Source organism: Hylobates moloch, unplaced genomic scaffold, assembly GCF_009828535.3.
Source record: "Hylobates moloch isolate HMO894 unplaced genomic scaffold, HMol_V3 SCAFFOLD_3, whole genome shotgun sequence".
In the NCBI taxonomy this organism is placed as follows: domain Eukaryota; kingdom Metazoa; phylum Chordata; class Mammalia; order Primates; family Hylobatidae; genus Hylobates; species Hylobates moloch.
The window spans coordinates 37,984,163-38,002,266 of NW_026652278.1; positions in this window are offsets into that span (position 1 = coordinate 37,984,163).

Genomic DNA, 18,104 nt, shown 5'->3' on the forward strand with positions numbered 1-18,104 from the left:
CAACATGGCGAGACCTTGTCTGTAACAACAACAACAACAAAAACCCAGAAATTAACGAGGTGTGGTGGCACGTACCTGCAGTTCCAGCTACTCAGGAGGCTGAGGTGGGAAGATCACTTGAGCCTGGGAGATTGAGGCTGTAATGAGCTGTAATCGTGCCACTGCACTCCAGTCTGGGTAACAGAGTGAGAACCCGTCTCAAAAAGAAAGAAAGAAATACTGGAAAGAATAGCTTCAGTGTGCAATAATCAAATCCAGTGAATTAGGAAAAATATTATTAATGTTCCTAAGTGGAGATTTCAGTGTTTGTGACTTGCTACAAATCAGGAATCAGGATATCACTAAGTCAGAGAAATTCATGAAACAAAAGGCAATTATTTCCTCTAGGGCTATCTTGCTGTTACTGTCTTAAGATCCTCCCAATGTAAAGTCACTCTTTTGGCTGGAATAAAGTTTTTGAAAAGGAACATTAAGGGAGGGGAGATGGTTTTTAAATGTACCATTACTAGGAAAATAAGCATTTGTCAAATTCTTACCTATCCAAGACAACATAGAGTAAGGTAGAGACTTAGGGAAACAAAATTAGAAATTTCATAAAAGGGAACATAAAGTTGCCATTCTTATTGCTGACTCTATTGTTTCAAGTCTTTGCAGTGGGTGGGAGTAGGAAATTTTTCTGGGAAGGAAAAGGTTTTGCCTGCTTCCTTAAAGCAAGTCTACTCTATTTTAATTAGCTTTCTAGCTGTTATCTCTTTACTTCACATAAGGAACACTGCCAACACTCCATTTTGACACCATCCTGAGGAAACAGATAGTGCCCTCCTGAACTTTGGTAAGAAGCATAACACATACAGCAGCTTAAGACTGACTACTCCAGGAAATAAAGTTTTTGAGTAGAACCTCCTTCCCAATAAAGTTAAAGGAAATTACTTTTTAAAAATCTCTATGAAGTGATAAGCCACTTTCCATATAGGTAATTTTCATGCTTCATACTGTGTTTCTCTGAATATAATTGGTAGGAACTCCATTTAAAACGTTATGATATTTGATGTGTTTAAGAACAGAAAGAGAAAGGCTGGAGAGAATTCAAGTAGCTTTGAACAACTCAAGTTTGAACTTTGAGAGTCCACTTATATGTGGATTTCAAAAAATATATATATATTTTAAAATTTTTAGAAATTTGCAACAATTTGAAAAAACATGTAGATGAACCATGCAGCCTAGAAATATTGAAAATATTAAGAAAAAGTTAGGTATGTCATGAATGCATAAAATATATGTAGATATTCATCTATTTTATCATTTACTAACATAAAATATATGTAACTATTATAAAAAGTTAAAATTTATCAAAACTTACACAAACACAGACTATACATAGTGCCATTTGCAGTTGAGAGAAATGGAAATAAACATAAAGATGCAGTATTAAATCATAACTTCATAAAATTCACTGTAGAACATACTGTACTATTGTAACGATTTCATAGCTACCTTCTGTTGCCATTGTGGGGAGCTCAAGTGTTGCAAGCATCTGCTTAAAACCCCGTGTGACGATAATCATCTCTGTGTGAGCAGTTCACCTTTCCAGTAAATTGTGTGTCACAGTAAAAACTGATCTCTCATGGCTCTCACATATTTTTCATTGTGTTTAGTGCAATACTATAAACCTTGAATAACACCGTGGGATCCGTATAAAGTGCCACTAGTGATGCTGGAAGTGCTCCCAAGAAGCAGAGAAAAGTCATGCCATTACAAGAAAAAGATGAATTGCTTGATATGTACCATAAATTGAGGTTTGCAGCTGCAGCTGCCCACCATTTCAGATGGACAATTCACCTTATAAACAGACAACATAAACTTACAGTATCCATAAATACAGTATAGTACTGTAAATATATTTTCTCTTCCCTACAATTTTCTTAATAATCTTTACTTAGCTTACTTTATTACAAAAATACAAAATATAATACATACGACATACAAAATATGTATTAATCAACTGTTTATGTTATCAGTAAGACTTCTGGCCAATAGTAGGCTATTAATAGATAAGTTTTGGGGAAGGCAACAGTTACATGCTAATTTTTGATGAGGGTCAGCGCCTGTAGCCCCCACATTGTTCAAGGGTGAACTGAAATATGAAAAAAATTCAATAGTTAGATAGCCTAAATAAGCTATTATTTTCATATTCCCAAACTTGCTAAAGATTGATCCAGTTTGTAATAACTAAAACTACAATGAAGTTGTCTTAGGATTTAAAAAATATTTTGGATGGGAAGGATAATAACTTAATAATAAACTTAGATAATTTAACTTATACAAAATATTTATGTGAATACTGTGATGTTTGTACAACTGTCACTACAAATATAAAAATTCTAGATTTGCTTAGATTTTGGCATCAGACTGCTAGGAGTAACCATTTAGGTAGATGATATTATTTCAGCATTATTTTTAACATGCTGCTAAGAGAACTTCTATTAAACAACTTCTATCACTTGCCTGCTGACATCTTAAATCTTTTTAAACATGGCTAAATTCATTTACTCCACAATTAGTTGTAAATAACCATGAGAAAAGTAACACAAGCATATATTATTTCTAGGTTAAAATAGTAAGAAAATACATGTGCTTAAAGGAGTTAAAACACTGATCTCACAAGCAAATGGTGAGATTGGAGGTAGAGAGATTGCATTCTTCCCATGGCACATCTTGAGTCCTTATAACTGATTGACAAGTGAGGGATTCTTTCCACAAAGAAATGGGTAATAAATGAAACAAATCTTTATGACTGTAAAATAAGAATCACATATAAGTTATCAAAGGGATTTCCTAGACAACTTCCAAACAGGAGGTAGAGACCTTGAGGTCATCTGTAGACTGAATTTTGACCACCATTCTCAGATACAGAGAAAAAATTTCTAGAGAATAAATATGAATGGAAGCCTTATGTTTTGGAGGTTGTCTAGGCTTGTTAATAATACAAGAGTTGGTCTTGATTAAATGAGTCTCTCCTTTTCTTTTCCTCAAATAAATGGGAAAATTCAGTGTACCAAAACTATGACTCAAATCAAGAGGTCACACTGTGAATCTCCAAATGTTAGAGCTCCATGTTTTGTCCAAACAAATCTCATAATCTGACTAAACTGCTTGGACTACATGGGACAAATTGGCATTTCATCAACTTTTGAACCTGAGCTGGGGCATAATTTACTATGGAAACACAGACGAAGGAGCTTCATGTTCTTGGGAGCTCTCTGGATTTTAAATTCTAAACTGGAGATAGAAGTGAGCCAGTGACCCTGACCTGAGTTTGAAGGTGGTGCCACTTCTCTGGGAGCACAAAGTTCAAAGGATGAATTTGGGAAAAAGCATCACTTCTGGTGGGCACTTCTGTCACTCAGGACCCAATGTGCAGAGATGATACTGGGAACTAAAACACCTAAAAATTCAAGAAACTGAGTGAACTCTCTCATAGATAAACCCCCCAAAATACACCAAGACACATCAATCATCAAACTTTTGAAAATTAAAGACAAAGAAAATATCTTGAAAGTAAAGAGAGAGAAACAACACTTTACCTATAGAAGGAAAATAATTTGACTTACAGTAGCTTTCTCATCAGAAACCACAGAGGCCAGAGAAAATGGCACAGTATTTTTCAACTACTAAAATAAAAGAATTGTCAACACAGAATCCTATATCTAGCACAAATATTCTTGAGGAATGAACGGAAAATTTAAGACAGTCTCAGATGAAGGAAAATGAAGAGAATCTATCACCAGCATATCTACCCTAAAAGAATAGTTACAAGACTTTTCTATGCAGAAAAGAAATGTTAAATAAGAATTTTTGGAAGACAAGAAAGGAAGAACACAACAAAAATATGAATAATTATAATAAGCTTTCCTTCTCTTTAATTTTTGAAATTATATTTGATGAAAGAAGCAAAAGTAATAACACTTTCACTATGGTTCTAGTATATGTAGATGATATATTTATGAATATTATAAATAGAAGAGGGTAAAGTGATCTAAAGGGAGGTAAGGTTTCTATTGTCAAATACTGCCATTTCAGTGCACCAGAAATTGAGCAAAGGCAGACAACAAGTCGAAAAGCATTTATTCATGAAAAGTCTCCAAAACTTCAGGTAAGAACAACGGGAAACTATGACCTGCTTGCCAGAGATGACTCCCCTTTACTCTCTACCCATAACATGGACACAGCTTGCCAAGAGTAGTAGTTCAGCCATGAAAGCCAGCAGCTTTCCTCCAGAGAGGGCAGGCTCAACCCAAGGTGGGAAGAGAAAACCACTTTTGCCAGCTAGATGTGAACAGGGAAAACCTCACAGTTTTGTAGTTCCACTTGGGATGTGAAGTGGACCAGCCAAAAATTTAATGGAATTATCTGAGAAGACATAAGCACTCCACATCTGTCTCTCCGACCTGTGTATAGTGGAAATCCAAGACAGCCTAGCAAAAAGTGAAAGCCAGAGATTTGAGAACTGGCTATAACTTTGAAAGCATTCCCTAACTCACAAACAGATTGAGCAGTAGGGGGTGGAATCCCTATGGACTTAGTTTTTTTAACACAACCTCTCCTAAAGTGTAGGCTGTCCACTAAACTAAAGTAGACATGAGGGCAACTTGCAGAAAGCCAGGCTGAAAATTAAGAATAAAAAGCTGAGCAGAAGTATCAGTAGCTACACACCATAGAGAAGAGAATCTGCAGTTTAATCCCAGACAAATTGCTAGAAAACAACAATCCTCAGAAAAATAAAACAGAATCCCAAGTTGCTATATTAGTTCATATGTCCAGTATTTAATTAAAAATCATTAGATATGCAAAGAACTATAAGAGTATAACCCATACTCACTGAGGGGGAATAAAGAAGTCAGTATAAACTGACTTTGAATGGGGCCAGATATATAGGATTTAGCAGAGATTTCAAGAAGTTATTATGATGTTCAAAAATCAAAGAAAAATATGATAATGATTCAGTGATAGGAAATATCAACAAGAAACAAAAGCCATAGCAAAGAATCAAATAAAAATTCTAGAGAAGAAAAGCAAAATAACTGATATGAAAAATTCACTAGATGGGCCCAAAAGTATAATAGATTGAAGATATCAGAATAAGGAATCAGTTAATTTAACAAGACATCAATAGAAAGGATCTGATTCAAGTAACAGAGAGGAAATAGATTGATGAAAAATAAAAAGAGCCTCAGAGATCTATGGGACCATTTCAAGTGTCCCAACACACATGTAAGAGGTGTCCCAGACAAAGAGGAGAGAGAAAAAATGAGCAGAAAACGTACTGGAAGAAATAAAGGCCCAAAACTTCTCAAATTTTACTTTTAAAAATTAACCTGGGCAACTCCCTTTGGGTCCCCTCCCATTTTATGGGAGCTCTGTTTTCACTCTATTAAATCTTGCAACTGCACACTCTTCTGGTCCGTGTTTGTTACGGCTCGAGCTGAGCTTTCGCTTGCCATCCACCACTGCTGTTTGCCACCGTCGAAGACCCACCACTGACTTCCACCCCTCTGGATCCAGCAGGGTGTCTGCTGCACTCCTGATCCAGCGAGGCGCCCATTGCCACTCCCAATCAGGCTAAAGGCTCGCCATTGTTCCTGCACGGCTAAGTGCCCAGGTTCGTCCTAATCGAGCTGAACACTAGTCGCTGGGTTCCATGGTTCTCTTCCATGACCCACGGCTTCTAATAGAGTTATAACACTCACCACATGGCCCAAGATTCCATTCCTTGGAATCCGTGAGGCCAAGAACCCCAGGTCAGAGAACAAGAGGCTTGCTGCCATCTTGGAAGTGGCCCATCATCTTGGGAGCTCTAAGAACAAGGACCCCCCCTGCCCTGGTAACATTTTGGCGACCATGAAGGGACATCCAAAGCGGTAATATTGGACCACTTTCACTTGCTATTCTGTCCTATCCTTCCTTAGAATTGGAGGAAAATACCAGGCACCTGTTGGCCAGTTAAAAACAATTAGCGTGGCCGCTGGACTTAAGACTCAGGTGTGAGGCTATCTGGGAAAGGGCTTTCTTTTTTTTTTTTTTTTTTTTTGAGACGGAGTCTTGCTCTGTCACCCAGGCTGGAGTACAGTGGTACAATCTTGGCTCACTGCAAGCTCCACCTCCCAGGTTCACACCATTCTCCTGCCTCAGCTTCCCCAGTAGCTGGGACTACAGGTGCCCACCACAACACCCGGCTATTTTTTTTGTATTTTTAGTAGAGACGGGGTTTCACCGTGTTAGCTAGGATGGTCTTGATCTCCTAACTTCATGATCCACCTGCCTCAGCCTCCCAAAGTGCTGGGATTACAGGCATGAGCCACCATCCCTGTCCTGGGAAAGGGCTTTCTAACAACCCCCAATCCTTGTGGGTTGGGAGTGTTGGTCTGCCTAGAACCAGCTTCCACTTTCAATTTTCCTGGGGAAGCTGAGGGCCAACTAGAGGCAGAAAGCTGTTGTCCCGAACTCCCAGTGTTAGCTGGTTCAGATCATGGCGCAGCCAGAAGTCTCTACTCAACAGTTGCCCATGTGTGTGCCCCTACCTTTCCTTCTGACCCATACCTCCTGGGTCCTGACCACGACTTTCTTGAAAGTGTAGCCCCAAAATTCTCCTTACCTCTGAATCTACTTCCTCCCATCCCTGCCTCCTAGGTACTAATGGTTCAGACTTTCATTTCCTCTAGCAAGTTGTATCTCCAAGGGATCTAAGGGAGCTCTACACTGCATCCTTAGGCCCCTAGGCTATGAACCCAGAGAGTCTTGTCCCTGGTATCCCTCCCAATTTAGGCATACAGCTCTTGACATGGGCAGTTATGTGAGACCCGTTCCCCACCACCCTTGCCAGGGCCCCAAGTTTGTAAAGGACTAGGAGAAAAGAGAGAGAAAGAGACAGAGGGGAGAGAAAGAAAGAGAGACAAACGGAGTCAAAGAGAGAAAGAAAGAGAAAGAAGTAGTAAAGAAAAAACAGTGTGCCCTATTCCTTTAAAAGCCAGGGTAAATTTAAAACCTATAATTGATCATTGAAGGTCTTCTCCATAACCCTATAACACTCCAATACTACCTTGTTGTCAGTGTAAACAAGGGCGTAACAGCCTGAAAACACTGAGACCACTGACAACCGGCAGCCTTCCTATCAAAAATCCTTAACCCAGTAACCCCCGATGGCCCAAATGCATTCAATCTGTAGTGGCAACTGCTTTGTTAACAGAAGAAAGTAGAAAAATAACTTTTAGAGGAAACCTCATTGTAAGCACACCTCACCAGTTCAGAATTATCCTAAGTCAAAAAAGCAAAAAGGTAGCTTACTAACTCAAATCTTACTCATGTGGGGCTATTCTGTTAGAAAAGGGTGATTTAACCTTAACCACTGAAAATTCCCTTAACCCAGCAGATTTCCTAACAGGGGATTTAAATCTTAATTACCATACAAAGGTCCGACCAGACCTAGGAGGAACTCCCTTCAGGACAGGACATAAATGGTTCCTCCCAGGTGATTGAGAAAAAAACCACAATGGGTATTCAGTAATTCATAGGGAGACTTGTGGAAGCAGAGTTAGGAGAAATGCCTAAAAATTGGTTTGCTCAAACGTTCGAGCTGTTTTCACTCAATCAAGTCTTAAAGCACTTATAGAATCAAAAAAATCTATCTCAATCCGGACTCAAAAGGTTACCTACACCCTCTCTGACACAAATTTGCATAAGAACTGTTTTATTTATTGGAATGCATCTTGATGGGGCAACTGGGTTGTTATGAAATACTCAGGAACCCAGCCCAGCTCTACAACTCACCCCTGAGCACAAAGGCGATGTTGGGCATGCTGGTAAAGGACTACTAGAATCCAGCAGCCCAGACCCTTTTCTTTGTGGTCAAGAAAGTCAGGAAAAGGGGTACAGGACTGCTACATCGGTGAGTGTAACTAATCCAATAAGCAGAGGTCCATGGGTGGTTACGCACCCTGGAAAGGAATAAGCATTAGGACCATAGAGGATGCTCTAGGACTAATGCTCATTGGAAAATGACTAGGGGTGCTGGCATCCCTGTGTGTTTTTTTTTTTTTTTCAGATGGGAAACGTTACCCCTAAGGCAAAAACGCCCCTGAGATGTATTCTAGAGAATTCGGCCCAGTCAGAGTGTACGTACCTTTTTCCCTGTCAGACTTAAAGCAAATTAAAATAGACCTAGGTAAATTCTCAAATAACCCTGATGGCTATATTGATGTTTTACAAGGGTTACGACAATCCTTTAATCTGACATGGAGAAATATAATGTTACTGCTAAATCAGACACTAACCCCAAATGAGAGAAGTGCCGCCATAACTGCAGCCCGAGAGTTTGGCAATCTCTGGTATCTCAGTCCGGTCAATGATAGGATGACAACAGAGTAAAGAGAACGATTCCCCACAGGCCAGCAGGCAGTTCCCAGTGTAAACCCTCACTGGGATGCAGAATCAGAACATGGAGATTGGTGCAGCAGAAATTTGCTAACTTGTGTGCTAGAAGGACTAAAGAAATCTAGGAAGAAGCCTATAAATTATTCAATGATGTTCACTATAACACAGGGAAAGGAAGAAAATACTACTGCCTTTCTGGAGAGACTAAGGGAGGCATTGAGGAAGCATACCTCTCTGTCACCTGACTCTATTGAAGTCCAACTAATCTTAAAGGATAAGTTTATCACTCAGTCAGCTGTAGACATAAAAAAAACACTTCAAAAGTCTGCCTTAGGCCCGGAGCAAGACTTAAAAACCCTATTGAACTTGGCAACATCGGTTTTTTATAATAGAGATCAGGAGGAGCAGGCGGAACTGGACAAATGAGATAAGAAAAAGACCACTGCTTTAGTCACGGCCCTCGGGCAAGCGGACTTTGGAGGCTCTGGAACACAGAAAGGCTGAGCAAATTGAATGCCTAATAGGGCTTGCTTCCAGTGTGGTCTACAAGGACACTTTAAAACAGATTGTCCAAATAGAAATAAGCTGCCCCCTCATCCATGCCCCTTATGTCAAGGCAATCACTGGAAGGCCCACTGCCCCAGGGGATGAAGGTCCTCTGAGTCAGAAGCCACTAACCAGATGATCCAGCAGCAGGAATGAGGGTGCCTGGGGCAAGCCCCAGCCCATGCCATCACCCTCACAGAGCCCCGGGTATGTTTGACCATTGAGGGCCAGGAGGTTAACTGTCTCCTGGACACTGGCACGGCCTTCTCAGTCTTACTCTCTTGTCCCGGACAACTGTCCTCCAGATCTGTTACTATCCGAGGGGTCCTAGGACAGCTAGTCACTAGATACTTCTCTCAGCCACTAAGTTGTGACTGGGGAACATTACTCTTTCACATGCTTTTCTAATTATGCCTGAAAGCCCCACTCCCTTGTTAGGGAGAGACATTCTAGCAAAAGCAGGGGCCATTATACACCTGAACATAGGAAAAGGAACACCCATTTGTTGCCCCCTGCTTGAGGAAGGAATTAATCCTGAAGTCTGGGCAACAGAAGGACAATATGGATGAGCAAAGAATGCCTGTCCTGTTCAAGTTAAACTAAAGGATTCTGCCTCCTTTCCCTACCAAAGGCAGTACCCCCTTACACCCGAGGCCCAACAAGGACTCCAACAGATTGTTAAGAAACCAAAAGCCCAAGGCCTAGTAAAACCATGCAATAGCCCCTGCAATACTCCAATTTTAGGAGTACAGAAACCCAACAGACAGTGGAGGTTAGTGCAAGATCTCAGGATTATCAATGAGGCCGTTGTCCCTCCATACTCAGCGCTACCTAACCCTTATACTCTGCTTTCCCAAATACCAGAGAAAGCAGAGCGGTTTACAGTCCTGGACCTTAAGGATGCCTTTTTCTGCATCCCTGTACATCCTGACTCTCAATTCTTGTTTGCCTTTGAAGATCCTTCGAACCCAATGTCTCAACTCACCTGGATTGTTTTACCCCAAGGGTTCAGGGATAGCCCCCATCTATGTGGCCAAGCCCAAGAGTTAAGCCAGTTCTCATACCTGGACACTCTTGTCCTTTGGTACGTGAATGATTTACTTTTAGCTGCCTGTTCGGAAACCTTGTGCCATCAAGCCACCCAAACGCTCTTAAATTTCCTTGCCACCTGTGGCTACAAGGTTTCCAAACCAAAGGCTCAGCTCTGCTCACAGCAGGTTAAATACTTAGGGCTAAAATTATCCAAAGGCACCAGGGCCTTCAGTAAGGAATGTATCCAGCCTATACTGGCTTATCCTCATCCCAAAACCCTAAAGCAACTACTAGGGTTCCTCGGCATAACAGGCTTCTGCCAAATATGGATTCCCAGGTACAGCAAAATAGCCAGGTCAGTATATACACTAATTAAGGAAACTCAGACAGCCAATACCCATTTAGTAAGAAGGACACCTGAAGCAGAAGTGGCTTTCCAGGCCCTAAAAGAAGGCCCTAACCCAAGCCCCAGTGTTAAGCTTGCCAACAGAGCGAGACTTTTCTTTATATGTCACAGAAAAAAGAGGAATAGCTCTAGGAATCCTTACACAGGTCCGAGAGACCAGCTTGCAACCCCTGGCTTACCTAAGTAAGGAAATTGAGGTAGTGGCAAAGGGTTGGCCTCATTGTTTATGGGTAGTGGCAGCAGTAGCAGTCTTAGCATCTGAAGCAGTTAAAATGATACAGGGAAGAGATCTTATTGTGTGGACATCTCATGATGTGAACGGCATACTCACTGCTAAAGGAGACTTGTGGCTGTCAGACAACCATTTGCTTAAATATCAGGCTCTATTACTTAAAGGGCCAGTGCTGCAACTGCGCACTTGTGCAACTCTTAACCCAGCCACATTTCTTCCAAATAATAAAGAAAAGATAGAACATAACTGTCAACAGGTGATTGCTCAAACCTATGCCACTCGAGGGGACCTTCTAGAGGTTCCCTTAACTGATCCCAACCTCAACTTGTATACTAATGGAAGTTCCTTTGTAGAAAAAGGACTTTGAAAAGTGGGGTATGCAGTGGTCAGTAATAATGGAATACTTGAAAGTAATCCCCTCACTCCAAGAACTAGTGCTCAGCTGGCAGAACTAATAGCCCTCACTCGGGCACTAGAATTAGAAGAAGGAAAAAGGGTAAATATATATACAGACTCTAAGTATGCTCACCTAGTCCTCCATGCCCATGCAGCAATATGGAGAGAAAGGAAATTCCTAACTTCCGAGGGAACACCTATCAAACATTAGGAAGCCATTAGGAGATTATTCTTGGCTGTACAGAGAAACTTAAAGAGGTGGCAGTCTTACACTGCTGGGGTCACCAGAAAGGAAAGGAAAGAGAAATAGAACAGAACCACCAAGAGGATATTGAAGCCAGAAGAGCTGCAAGGCAGGACCCCCTCCACTAGAAATGCTTATAGAAGGACCCCTAGTATGGGGTAATCCCCTCCAGGAAACCAAGCCCCAGTACTCAGCAGAAGAAATAGAATGGGTAACCTCACGAGGACATAGTTTCCTCCCCTCAGGATGGCTAGCCACCGAAGAAGGAAAAATACTTTTGCTTGCAGCTAACCAATGGAAATTACTTAAAACCCTTCACCAAACATTTCACTCTCACTGCACCTCCTCCATGCCGCTGTACTACCAGTAGCTCCCCTTACCAAGAGCTTCCATGGAGAATGCAGCTTCCTGGAAATATTGATGCCCCATCTTATACGAGTTTTTCTAAAGGAAACCCCACTTTCACTGTCCACACCCATATATGCCCCTGCACTTCAGGCCATACATTTCAATCCCTGTATGTTTAACCTCCTTGCTAAGTTTGCCTCTTCCAGAATCAAAGCTGTAAAATTACAAATCGTTCTTCAAATGGAGCCCCAGATGTAGTCCATGACTAAGATCTACTGCAGACCCCTGGACCGGCCTGCTAGCTCATGCTCTGATGTTAATGACATTGAAGGCACCCCTCCTGAGGAAATCTCAACTGCATGACCCCTACTGTGCCCCAATTCAGCGGGAAGCAGTTAAGAGCAGTCGTCGGCCAACCTCCCCAACAGCACTTGGGTTTTCCTCTTGAGAGGGGGGACTGAGAGACAGGACAAGCTGGATTTCCTAGGCCGACTGAGAATTCCTAAGCCTAGCTGGGAAAGGTGACCACACCCACCTTTAAACATGGGGCTTGTAACTCGGCTCACACCCGACCAATCAGGTAGTAAAGAAGGCTCACTAGAATACAAATTAGGCTAAAGCAGGAGGTAAAGAAATAGTTAAATCATATATCGCCTGAGAGCACAGGTGGAGAGACAATGATCAGGACATAAACCCAGGCATTCGAGCAGGGAGCGGCAAGCCCCTTTGGGTCCCCTCCCATTTTATGGGAGCTCTTGTTTTCACTCTATTAAATCTTGCAACTGTAAAAAAAAAAAAAAAAAAAAAAAAAAAACCTGCAGATCCAAGAACCTCAATGAACCTCAATGAACAATGTGTGTAAGATAAACACAAAGAGGACCACATCTAGATAGCTAGGCAAATTGCTGAAAACAAATTTAAAAGGTGAAGGATTTGGGATTGTAGCTTACTTAAAGCTTACAGTTATCCTGACACTGTCTCATGGAAACAGGCAAAAGACACAAGATTCCTTCATCATAAACAAAAGACTTTATTACTCACAGAACAGCAAGAAGAATGCACATCAACATATTTGCCTAAGTTCCTTATGCCTAAATCCCACAGGGCCCATGCCTACCCACACAGTGGGTTGCAACCCAGGCAAAGGGCCCAACACTTTTTGAGCAAGGAACAAATCCAGTTTCCCTCCCTCTCCTTAGGCAGTGAGCAGGGACACAGTACCACTCTATGGTCACCTTGACCAGCTAGTTGACTATATGACTAGCTACAGAAATGGCTCAGTGTCAGAAGATGAATAAAGCTTGCAGTCTGTCATGCTCAGCAAGAATATGCATGTTTTAGTTCATTTTACATTGCTATAATGGAATACCTGAGACTGGGTAATTGATTTTAAAAAGAAGTTTATTTAGCTCATGGTTCTGGAGACTGGGAAGTTTAAGACTGGGAAACCACGTCCGACAAGGGCCTCACATTGCATCATAACATAGCAGATGGCATCACATGGCAGAAGCACACATGACAGTGGCAAGCATGTATGTGCAAAAGAGACAAAACATGAAAGGAAACCTCACTTTATAACCACCTGCTCTCTCAGTAATTAATCCAGTCCTGCAAGAGACAGAACTCACTCACTCTCACAATATGGCATTAATCCTTTCATAAGAGCAGATCTCTCATGACTCAAATACCTTTTAAAGTCTTACCACCTCTCAACCCGTTACAATGGGGACCAAGCCTCACCATGAGTTTTGGTGGGGACAAACCATATTCAAACCACAGCAATGCAGGAACAAATAGGAACCAAAGGACTGCCTTTCGCAACCAAAACCAAAAGGAGAGAACTGAGCTATAGTGAAGCAAAGTTGCCATATCTTATCACAAGTAAACCACCATTAACCTGAAGTGGATTTTAAGTTAAAGTTACGAAGTTCAAGAAAAATAAAAATCCCTAGAGTAACCACTGAAAAATGAACTTTAAAAATATGCTTAAAAATGAGCTGAGCACAGTGGTTCATACCTGCAGTACCAACACTTTGGGAGGCCAAGGCAGGAGGATTGCTAGAGACCAAGACTTCAAGACCAGCATGGGCCACATAGTGGGACCCCGACTGCACAAAAATTTTTTAAATTAGCTGGATGTGATGTCACACACCTGTAGTCCCAGCTACTCAGGAGGATGAGGTGGAAGGATCACTTGAGCCTGGGAGGTCAAGGCTGCAGTGATCCATGATCACACCACTGCACTTCAGCCAGTGACAGAATGAAACCCTGTCTCAAACAAGCAAACAAAAATACAAATACAAATAAGTAGTTGTCAGGGAATGAGGGAGAGGGAAATGGGAGTGACAACTTATAGATACAGGATTTCTTTTGGGAGTAATTAAAATGTTCTGAAATTAGATAATGACTCTATAAATATACTAAAAACCACTGAATTGTACACTTTAAAGGGGTGAATTTAATGACACATGAATTATATCTCACTAAATGAATTAAAATATTGATTTAAAACAAAAGAAGGCAGTAAAAGGGGAACGGAGGAAAAAGAAGAAATAAGACATATAGAAAGGAAATAGCAAAATAGACAAATCCAAACGTACCAATAACTACATTGAATGTGAATGAACTAAACAAACAGTTCAATCAAAAGACAAAAATTGTCAGGATGTATTAAAAAAAATAAGATCTAACTACATGTTGCCTAAAAGAAACACAGTTTAGATTAAAATATACAGTAGGTTGAATAGCATGCATAAATAGCTGCTATGAAAGAGCTGGAATGGCTATATGAATATAAGACGAAATAGACTTTATGACAAGGCACATTAAGACAAGGAAGGCTCACGCTTGTAATCCCAGCACTTTGGGAGGCCGAGGCGGGCGGATCACGAGGTCAGGAGATCGAGACCACGGTGAAACCCCGTCTCTACTAAAACTACAAAAAAATTAGCCGGGCGTGGTGGCGGGCGCCTGTAGTCCCAGCTACTCGGAGAGGCTGAGGCAGGAGAATGGCGTGAACCCGGGAGGCGGAGCTTGCAGTGAGCCGAGATTGCGCCACTGCACTCCAGCCTGGGCGACAGCGAGACTCCGTCTCAAAAAAAAAAAAAGACAAGGAAGGACACCTAATCATAATAAAAAGGTTAATACATCTGGAAAATATAACAATTATAGACATATAACACCTAACCACAGAGCCCCAAAATACATAAAGCAAATACTGACAGAATTGAAAGGAGAAGGAGACAAGAGGGTATGACTCAGTTATCTGAAATGACTCCTGATTAAGTAACATTCACAAAAAATAAATATTATTATCGTGAAGTTCCAGGAGAAATCAAAAAGGCATAACAAGAATCACTGCATAAACCTTTAATTTAAACAAGTTTATAAACTATAACGTTTCCAGATTCCAGGGATAACCGAGGGGAATAACCCTCTCCAGTGAAAACTTAATGATTCTTTTCATTCCCGTCGTCCTTTTGCGAAACAATTCCAAGGCTTACTGAAACAGTAAGATAGTATCCAGAATGTACATTCTCACAAGATGTAAGAAAGCAGACCTGAAAATACTATTTTGATAATATGTGGGCTAATCTTATTCTTAAACTGTTGTTGCTGCTGCTGTTGTAGTTTTACAAACACTGCATATTCTAAAAAAAAAAGTTTTGAAACTGTTTGAAAAATAAATAAATAAATGATAAATATATTCCTTCCATGAAGTAAAGTAATGCACAAATGAATAAATAAATGATAGCATTTGTGCAAAGGTTAAGAGGTTGTAAACTTATTTAGTTTCATCTCTGTTTGGTATAATACATAATATCATAAAGTGTTATAAGCTATTCTATTTTTCAGCATAATCTTAAACTCAGGAAAAAATTAGCTTCTTTACTGCTAGACTGCAGGTTGGCAACAAACACATGGTTTAGTAGACAAAATAATACATTTATTAAGGCACTATGCCTCCAAAAGAGAACAGTGGTTAGTTACAATCCAAAACTGAGACCTGAAAAGAAGTAATCGATTACTAATTAAATAAGAAAAATAACTGGTAAATTAAGTTTTCAAACTTTAACGTTTATTTATTTATGTAAATTTTATTTTTATTCCTTTTTCGAGACAGGGTCTCATTCTATTGCCCGAGCTGCAGTAGTAGTGGTGCAATCATAGTTCACTGCAGCCTCATCCTCCCAGGCTCAAGGGATTCTCCCACCTCAGCCTCCCAAGTAGCCAGGACCACAGGCCCATGGCACCACATCCGGCTAATTTTTGTATTTTTTGTAGAGATGGGGTTTCACCATGCTGCCCAGGCTGATCTTGAACTCCCGAGCTCAAGCAATCTGCCTCCCAAAGTGCTGGGATTACAGGAGTGAGCCATCATGCCCAGGCCTCAAACTTTAACTTAAGAAAAATGTAGATGTCATTTCTGTGATAATGGTGCCATTATTCTAGACTGTAAATAAATAAATAAAATAGAGACTTACTACACTTTGATCTGTACAAAAATTTGGATTTATGCCAAAATAGCTGTAACTATTTAAATTGATGAATGGATGGATGGCTATATGGATGGATATAAAAATAGTTGATAGATTTTTTTTTTTCCTTTCTGCTGCTGCTTCATGGTAGAGCTAACCCACCCCTTGTCTCTTACTCCAGCTGCAGTGGATATCCTGTCTACTACCTTTTTTGTGGACATTTGTCCATCAATAACAAATGGGTACCCCAAAAGTCAAGAGTCACACAAATATTAAACCAAGTTTTATAAACGTTTGTGCTATTGAGTTAAAGAGCTGACGTGTACTACAGGGACTGATTCTCTGACAAGGAATCAAACCCAGGCCACAGGTGTGAAAGCACAGAATCTTAGCCACTACACCACAAGGTGGAATACCGTATTTGTAAATCGCACAGGGAATTCAAAGCAGTTAGTTTGAATGTACAAAGGATTTTAACTGGAGCTCCAGTGGCGCAATTGCTTAGCTATTCTAGCGCACGGTACTTCTATGACAGTGTGAGCAGAACAAAGGATTTTAATTTTGTTTTGGGTTAGATTTTTGCATTTTAATTTTGTCAAGAGAATTTCTAAACCAAGACACTGTCTTTCTTTGATTGTCCCATAAATACAAGTAAGACAATTGTTTAGAATAAGAGATCTCTAAAATCTTCTTTTTTAAAAAAAAATTAAAGTTCTTTCTAATTTAAAGGATCCATCTTTTGGCCACTGATTATTAGAATTTCCGATGGTTTACAAATTCCAGTAGCGACTCAACAGTAAGCCTCTTCATGAAAAGTCCAGGAGATAATTTTCCAGGTTTAGAATAAGTTTTTACTATATAAACAAGAGGTGTTCCTTGAGATCATATACAGGAGACAGTCTCCATGATCCCCAAAAATTCACTCAGAAGTAGACTTAAGATAACAAAGGCTCTTGTTGCCACAGACTTTTTTTTTTTTTTTTTTTTGACCAGGCTGGATCATGGAACGGCTCACTGCAACCCCCTCCGGTTAGCCTTTTTCTGCCTCACCTCTCGATACTGGACTACAGGCCCCCACCACCCTGCTAATTTTTTGTATTTTATAGAGACGGGGTTTCACCTGGTCTCAATCTCTGACCTCTGATCCCCCCCCGGCCTCAAAATCTGGATTACAACTGACCACCCCGGCCGACCGGAGTCTTGCTCTGTTGCCCAGGCTGGAGTGCAGTGGCGCGATCTCAGCTCACTGCAAGCTCCGCCTCCCGGGTTCATGCCATTCTCCTGCCTCAGCCTCCCAAGTAGCCGGGACTACAGGCACCCGCCACCATGCCTGGCTAATTTTTTGTATTTTTAGTAGAGATGGGTTTCATCGTGTTAGCCAGGATGGTCTCGATCTCCTGACTTCATGATCCGCCCACCTCGGCCTCCCAAATGCTGGGATTACAGGTGTCAGCCACTGCGCCTGGCCCGCCACAGACTATTAAGGCTGGTGTTTGTGCATATGGTGCCACTAGTAACCAACAAATTTGCCAGGGGCCACCAGTCACAGACCCTTTAATCCACTGGCACCAGGTAGGCCCTCCTGGGATTGGAATTTTCCCAGCCTAACCAGGCAACAGGAGCCCCTTACAGATGGAACTTATTAAGACAAACTCCCCTGAGAGCTTGACATAGTTGGAACAACAACTATACTGCTTAAAATCTTATGTGACCAGCCATTTTTAGACTGGTCACCTAATGTGACCCAAAAATCATGCTCCCCAAAATAGCAGGGACCCAGAGAAAATGCTCTCAAAAGTCAAGGTCTTATATGGACATGAAACAAGACAATAGGAGAACTTCATCTGGTTTTTATTTTGGGGACTACAGCAAAGTTTATAGACACAGGTCTAGTCAGAACCGCAAAACTGATCAGTCTGCAGTGCCAGCTCAAATAGAGAGTTTATGGGGGTTTAGGCCCATGTCCTGCCCTATGGCATCCTTCTTTATGACAGA